This window comes from Colossoma macropomum, unplaced genomic scaffold (genome assembly GCF_904425465.1).
Source record: "Colossoma macropomum unplaced genomic scaffold, Colossoma_macropomum, whole genome shotgun sequence".
NCBI lineage: Eukaryota > Metazoa > Chordata > Actinopteri > Characiformes > Serrasalmidae > Colossoma > Colossoma macropomum.
Window position 1 is genome coordinate 33,908,032 of NW_023494788.1, and position 8,348 is coordinate 33,916,379.

The 8,348-nt window shown below is 37.7% G+C and overlaps 1 non-coding gene across 1 annotated transcript; it reads right to left on the reverse strand.

Moving 5' to 3' along the window:
- Positions 1-7,916: 7,916 nt before the first annotated feature.
- Positions 7,917-7,989, reverse strand: trnav-uac. The gene has a single exon. It is a non-coding gene; the product is annotated as a tRNA-Val (tRNA).
- Positions 7,990-8,348: the final 359 nt, after the last annotated feature.

Genomic DNA, 8,348 nt, shown 5'->3' on the forward strand with positions numbered 1-8,348 from the left:
GTGTGCGTGTTTACATGTACATGATTACTGTAGCAATGAGGCATGTCCAGAAGTTTGTAGACACCTGCTTATCCAGTGTTTCTTCTGAAATGAAGGGTATTAGTAGTGAGTTTGTGCTGCAATAACAGCCTCTACTCTTCTGGGAAGGCTTTATACTGGATGTTGGAACATTGTGAGGATTTGATTGAGCATTAGTGAGGCGAGGTACTGATGTTGGATGTTCAGTTCTGGATCACTCCAACTCAACCCAAAGGTATTGCATGGAGCACCATCACTCCAGAGAACACAGTTCCACTGCTCTACAGCCCAGTGCTGAGGAGCTTTATATGCCTCTAGCCAATGCATGACATTGTACATGGTAACTTTGAGTTCCAAAGGGGTGTCTAGACACATTTTGGTACTAAATAGCACTTTTAAAGACTTAAAAAAAACTTGCATTGACCAAAGTGTTGTGCAACTTATGCATATGCATAACACAAACTGCTAGTGACCCATGATCTCATTCCCTTATCCAACCATCTATATTTTATTTTACAATTTGTTATTATCAATAAAATGCTTTGATAATTCTACACTATCATGGGAATTTGTAGATCAACATAAATTAGATATAAGTGCTATGATGCCCCCAACCCAAAACATGTACAAAATTCTCAGGCAAAAGATCAATACAAATAAAAATTACATAGATATGCAGCAAACAAAAAATTACATAGATATGCAGCCTAATCAATACATATTTCATGTTTCTGCAGAGCTAGTAAATAAAAGTGAGTTTTCAGCATTAACGTGAGAAATAGAGTAAACCAGGATCTCTGAGGACCTCTGGAATCTTGAGACATTGTGGAGGAGGACCAAATTGGCAGTGTAAGGCGAGCCTATTATATGAATTATTCTCATGATACATGTGCATGTGTACATTTTCTGTATAATAAGGTATGCAATTGCATTGAAATGTGTGTGCATAGATATTAGAGGTGGCAGAAAAAAGTCATTGTAACAAAGTACTGTGACCCTTTGGAAGAAAACATTAATACATAGAAAGTATCTAAGTATATGTATATGTCCCTTTATCCTGACAAGCCCCAGACGTATTATAACATACATATTATGCGTTATTATTCAGTAACTACATGGAAAATAATACAACCTGGCTGAGGTATCAATGAGTTATAGGAGTGAGCAATGGAGACCTGGACCCTCCGACAAGTCCATTGATACCATAATGGAAACAAAATGTATGTTTTATTAGATAAAACAGTGTCTTTTGAAGGAGGATGTTAAACATGGCAATATGTCACAATGCTTAGCATATCATTGCTGTGGTAACTAGGTCTTGTATCTTAGAAATGGTCTTATTATAGAAGAAGGAAAATCTTTTTTAAATATTTTAAATTCATTTCGGACAATTTCCTTTGGTCCATTCAGCATGAAATGTTCACACGGTGTAAAATAAATAAAGTTACAAGGTTATGGTGCAACCATCTAGGCCAGGGCCAAAATGCAATGTTTGTGATGGGCCAAGGGCCAAAGAGACAAAACAATATAGAAGTAAAGAAGGTAGGTAGGCTTCATAAACACATTTAAAACATGACACTATACTTTGTTGCTGAAAAAACATACGCTTGCTCTCTCATTGGGTGAAGGGGTGGCATTAGGCCCACTTTTTGGCTGGCTAAATCAAACATCATGGAAAATTTGGGCTCATGGGCTGCACTTTTCGAAGACCGGGTCTAGCCTTGACCATCATTGAGTTTGCGAGTTCGATCCCCAGCAATGCCACAGACATCTTGGAGTCTAAGAGAGAAAACTGGCTTCACTCTCTCTGGATGGGTAAGATGGTCCTCTTTCTCTTCCAATCACTGTTATTCTCATCAGTCAACATGTGCATCCATTAGCTGGTGTAACGGAATTGACAGTAAGTGTTCTCCTCCAAGCATGTTGATGATGTTGCATTAGCAGCAGTTCAAAAGATGAAATGAAAGCTTTAAGGGAGATTCCAATGCTTTGTCACTCATTACTCTGACCAATCACAAGCTTCCACATGTCTTCGAAATGACTTGACTTACACATCTGCTTTGCTGCTTTTAGATGCTAACATTTCATCGTTCTGCTCCTTCCTGGTGGAGGAGTGGTCCCCACCCGGTTGCCCAGGGGGGAAGGCTCCACCCCTGCCATCCCTATACGTCCCTTAGATGTTCGAAGACTTTTATCTTACAAAAGTTGTTATCTATCAAATCGTTAAATATTATTAAGAAATATTTTTCTTCCTCCATGTTTGTCTCTGGAGTCTTTCTGGTAGAAGTGGAGTTTCTCTTGCCTTGCAAAAAGCGTATGCAAGCCTGCCCTCTCTCAGCTTTGAAGCGGCATGTTAAGGGGATACCTGGCTAGTAGGAATTGGTGAGAAACTAAATTCTGGGTATAAATCAAAACATTACAAGGTTTTGATTTGATAGCAATGACATCACAAATGACTACAAAGTGCATATTGTTGCCCCAGTATTGTGATAATATAATACAGTGTGGCCTCTATTCGTAGATACACATGAGAGTTCTTTGAAAGAGATGATTTTGGCTTGGAAATTTGTATCTGCATGCAGGGATGTGTGTGCGTGCGAGATGGATGGCTAGGTGACAGTGAGCAGATGCGAGCGGCTGATGAATTGCAGGGACATCTGAAGTGAGAGACAAACAGCACTCAAAAGACTGGCTGTTTCAGTATGCATGCACACACACGCAAGCATGCACACACACACACACACACACACACACACACACACACACATATACAAATATACACAAGTAAATGGCTAAACTCTTACACCTACACACTTGGTGGCAACCTCACTCAGCGGTTGCATCTTGGGACATTATTGCCTCTAGCTACAGTCGGCCCACAACCAAAATGAAATAAATAAACCAGCACGTTGAAATCTCAAGCCATCTGTCAGTGCTGACACTGTCAGATATGCACCCAACCACCCAGCGTCTATCAGTCAAAACACACAACTTCAGATTTAACTTCTACACAACTTCAACTTACAGATTCAAATTCAAACAAACCACCTCTACGTTATCTGAGAAATGCCCACATTAGCCACTTTACCAAGCCCCATAGCACACAACGCTGTAAATAAAGGTGTTAAGTACTAATTATGTGGTTGCTAATTGGTCAGATAATGTTAACTGAAGATTAACTGCGTGGGAGGGTGAAGTGCTATAGCTGTGGCTGGTTTTTATGCTAGATTTAAACCTCGATCCCATTACACTCTTGGAACACTGCAGTTGCCTGATATATGCTAATAGAACAAGCCAAAAAGAAGCACTCATTCCTTAAGGTTAAACTTACAGTTTTGTTTTCTTCTGAGGTATGAAAAGATTAAATTAGCATAACCCGCATACGTAAATGCACCCGCCCGGCGTGTTTGATGTATGGAAGTGGTTATGGAGCCTGATGGTTTCTTGTGAGAACACAAGACCAAACAATGCACGAGTGGCCTCAAGACGGAACCACTCAGATTAACTTGTTGGCTTTGCTGGGAAGCCCAAGAGTACATAAAAAACATTGCTCATTTCTAAAGTAAAGCAGCAGCAACATAAGTGATTTTCGTGCTTTTAAATTATGACTTGGAATCAAATTTGGAGGAAAAGGAAATGAATAAATTAAGAGAAAAGGGCACTCAAAATACAAAGACTATAAAACAGAAGGGTCGAACCTTTACAGTGTCTGGAAGTTATTTACAAAGGTTCTTCACATTAAATATCCAAATAATTATTTAAAATATTGTCCATTGAAAGATTCTGTGGCTCTGTGGCATCACTTCAAAGAATAAAGACTATAAAACAGAAAGCTAATCTGTTTAGGAGACATGCTACAGCACTCTATGGTTCCCTCATCTGCAAAATCCTTAAGAAATCATAACAATGTTACAGTAGTATTTAGAAAAGAGAAAAAAAAGTAGACAATTTGCCATATTAAGTTTGAAAAAAAAAAAAAAATCTGTAAGAGACATTACAGATAATCTAAAATGTATAGATTAAAGCATATTAATGCTTTAAACTCCAAGAACCTGTAGGAAGGTTGACACTACATTAGATTTACTGATACTATTATGTCAAGTGATTCCATGCAACTGGGTTACGTAGCTTTTAAGCGGTTCAACTGAGTAACTCACTCAAGTAAATCATTGTAGAAAAAGAATATAAAGTTAATAAATTCAAATTAGATCTACATAATTTCATGAAGTTGTTACTGCACTACTGAGCTGTATTAGCTCAGCAGTGAGTTACATGATAACTCCTACTTACAGCCCGGGGCAGATTTTGCGATTCTGGGGCTCCAGGCGAAAAGCAAGACAGAGGCCCCTGGAAACACATTTTATATTAGTGATGCAACTGTCTATACTGCAAAACAAATCTTGGCAAGTGAAATATTGCTCATTTTGAGATTGTTGTAAGAATATTATAAGCATTTTAATTTTGTTAAGTGTAATGATTTTACTGTACTGGCAGATCATTTTGCCTGTTTTACAAAATATGCTTGAGACATGCAAAAGTATCTGCCAATATAGTGAAACAATTTGGTACAGAGTAAAGTAGAAGTAATGAGCAGTGTAGTATGCAGTGGATTATGTTTTTGAGTAATTGCCCAACACAAGAGGGATCTACACTAACACTGACAGCCGAGCCTGCGCAGCACTCTGTTCTGATTGAAAACAAAGCTAGCTTTAGGAGTGTAGCAACAAACTTTTTGCTTTCCTCTCTTTTTTGTTTCTTTGCTACACTTGTGTAACTTTATTAGATTTTCCTCTCAACCTCAAAAAATCATATGAAGAATCATAATGTAGTGTCATGCCAAGTTCTGGCTAATCCTACGGACTCCAACTCCCAGAATCCACCTGGAGATCATGGGACACTGTCCACCAACCACAATCTGCTTCAGAGATCAGCTTCACCTGAATATTAATCAATCCCACATATTGTTCGTTCCCCAGAATCCTATAAAGACTGTTTGCTCACACCACTCTTTGTGAAGTATTGCCACTGTTTACAGAATGTACTGAGCCTTTTTCCTGTCCTTGCTTGTTGCGTATCTTGACCCCTTTGTTTGTATTTTGGACTACGTTTTTGCCTGTGCTCTTTTGGGTTTGGTGTGTTTTTGCCCTTTGGTTTTGACCTGTGTTTTTGCCTTCACTATTCTCTGGATGTCCCTTATGGTTTGTTCCTATTGTTTTTTCTGGCTTTGACCTTAGCATGTTTATACTTTACATATACATACATATACTTTTATCCACAAGCATCTGACTCATTGTGCAGCGTTACATGTAGATTATCACTTAATTGGGTTTTTAATACCAGTCTGTTTTTTCACAGTTGTGTCATCATGTAACAACATAGAATAGTCTGTTGTAATCATGACGGCCATGATGCTGCATTAAAATTGATGAACATAATTGATATCATTGCAAATAACACCAATTTTTTAAATGTACAGTGGTGCTTGCATGTTTGTGAACCCTTTAGAAGCTTCTATATTTTTGCATTAATTTGACCTAAAACTTCATCAGATTTTCACACAAGCCCTAATAGTAGATAAAGAGAACCAAATTAAACAAATCAGACAAAAATATTAGACTTGGTTATTTATTAATTGAGGAAGATGATCCAATATTACATCTCTGTGAGTGGAAAAAGTATGTGAACCTTTAGTATTAGCAGATGATTTGGAGGTAAAATTAGAGTCAGGTGTTTTCAAGCAATGGGATGGCAATCAGGTCTGAATGACCACCCTGTTTTAATTAAAGAACAGGGATCTGTCACAGTCTGATCTTCACAACACATGTTTGTAATACTGGATGATTGTCCCCCAATAAATAAATGACCAAGTCCAATATTTTTGTCTCATTTGTTTAATTTGGTTTCTTTTTTATCTACTATTAGTATTGTGTAAAAAAATCTGATGAAGTTTTAGGTCAAATATTATATATGTATTTTGGAATAGGTTATTTAACATCAACATGTAAAGTATGTCTAATTTGTATTTTTTTCATGGTGCCCTAGGCTCATGGGGGCCATAGGCATCTGGCCACCTTTGCCTAGTGCAAAGACTGCCCTTTCTTACAGCCAAGTGGCTAGGAAGTTAACTGTGGAGTATAAGAACAATGAACACTAAAGGAAGGATAGGGCAGGAGGAACATGAAAAGAGACAGTAAAACAAGTAAAAGAATATGCAAATAGACAATGCCAGGAGCCAATGAGAAAGATGCTTGTTTACTCAACAAGATTACATTCTTCAAACAAGCACTTATGAAGTAAATCTGACTCACTTCATTTCATTGAAAGAACACAACTGACTCAGATTCACCAACTTACATGCTTTTGTTATTAATATCAATGAGAGAAAACTGATTAAAACCAACAACAGAGCCAATTCATTTTTTCGAATATCAGAGTAATAAACCATGGGTTCGACTTAAACTAGTTCTGAGTAGTCGGCCAACCAAAAATAGAACTAATTTCAGTAGGTTTATTTTAAAAGCGGGACTGTATTTTCAGTGAGGAACACTCTGGTCCCTATTCACCTTAATCACACTGTGGCCTTTTTGCTCATTATTTCACACAGTGTGGGAAATGGGTAATTATGCTGGCTTCCATGCAACTTCAAAATCAGAATATCCAACCACCTGCTAGGAAAGGTGTAATGAAATGTCACTCAGCGTTGAAGTTCCGTCCTGTAAGTTCATGCAGGATCCAACATTGACCAAGAGATATGACATGATGCTACAAACATGGCGGCACCCACAGAAACAACATTTTATGACAGTTTTAAACTGCATTACTAAGTCAGTGTTCTTTCTGGCATGATTAAGCAACAGAGCATGAGAAGCAGCTGTGATTTACAGCTGTAATGTCATTCATAAGAACATACAATCATCTTCTGTTGCTTTAATTGTAGCAATTTCTTCTGCTAATAATATAGTAGCCTTTAGTGTTACAGAAAGACATAAAACTGTCACAATATCAGGTTCAGCTCAGCGTTCAAACATTTTCCAGATAAAACTGAATGTGGTTTTATTCCAGCCAATCTATAAAGCATTTCACACAGCCTCGGCACCAGAACAACTTTGTTGCATGGGCTTTTTTCTCTACCCCAGTGGGGGTGGGGGGGGGGTTACTGTCCGTTGCCCTGAAGTGTGTATAACAATCAATTTGATATGATTTCAGTTTTCAATTACATTCTTCTAATAATAAGAGCCAAGCTGCCCAGTTCTTTAAAAAAAATACAAAAGCACAGACATAGGTTAACCTGTGGGCAGTGCTGTGACTGTACATAATCACTGTACATTACAAAAGCTGCACTAATTCATACAAACAGCAGCTTTATTTAGCTTTTTTATTACCTACAGTGACTGAATACTGCAAGTTTCTACAAAGAAAACCATGCCGATCTATGACGAGTCCAACACAACACAATACCAACAAGTTTCTCTTTGCCTTGTTTTTAGTTATACTGAACAACCATTGAACACACAAGGTTAACATTTGAACTAATCAAGTCCAGGCTGGTCGCAAATCAGTTAGCAGCTAATTTAAACATATGAGAGCGCTTGTCTTTCTTATTGTGCCACTTAGCCTTCATAAAAACATATTAAGCCGAATTAAATTCATATTAAAACAAATTAAATTCATTAAAACATAAGACTGCTCTGTAGTTCTAGATTAACAGGTCACACATAGAAAGATGATTCTTCAAGAGTTCATGAGTTTTATCTAGAACCATTTCATGCTTAAACAGTTCTTTGCATGGTAAAATCGTTCTTCAGATTGATTGTGAATGTGTTGTATTAGATCAGATTCAATTTTATTGTCACTGTGCAGAATACAGGTACAGAGCCAATAAAATGCAGTAAAACACTTGGTTCCACTGGGGCTCGAACCCAGGACCTTCTGCGTGTAAAGCAGACATGATAACCACTACACTATAGAACCACAAAAACTTCTTGGGGCATTTCAGCATGTCCAGTCTGCCTAACTGCATGTCCCTAGTCAGAAAGGACCTTGGTTGCCCCGCTGGAAATCGAACCCAATATGTTGTATGGTTCTATATAGAACCTTTATAAAAAAGGTTACTATGTCAGGCTTGTAACAATTAAAGAACCCTTTTGGTGCTATATGTAAGCATTTTAATAAAAGTTAACAGGCGGAAACAGGCGACTCACTGGGATTTTTCACAGTACCAGAAGTAACACATTTTCTAATATCCATTTGTTCCGGCTATTAACAGTACATGGCAGCTAGAAGCTAAGCTCACTTGCAAATAGATTCAATCTCAAAACATGAGTGAATCT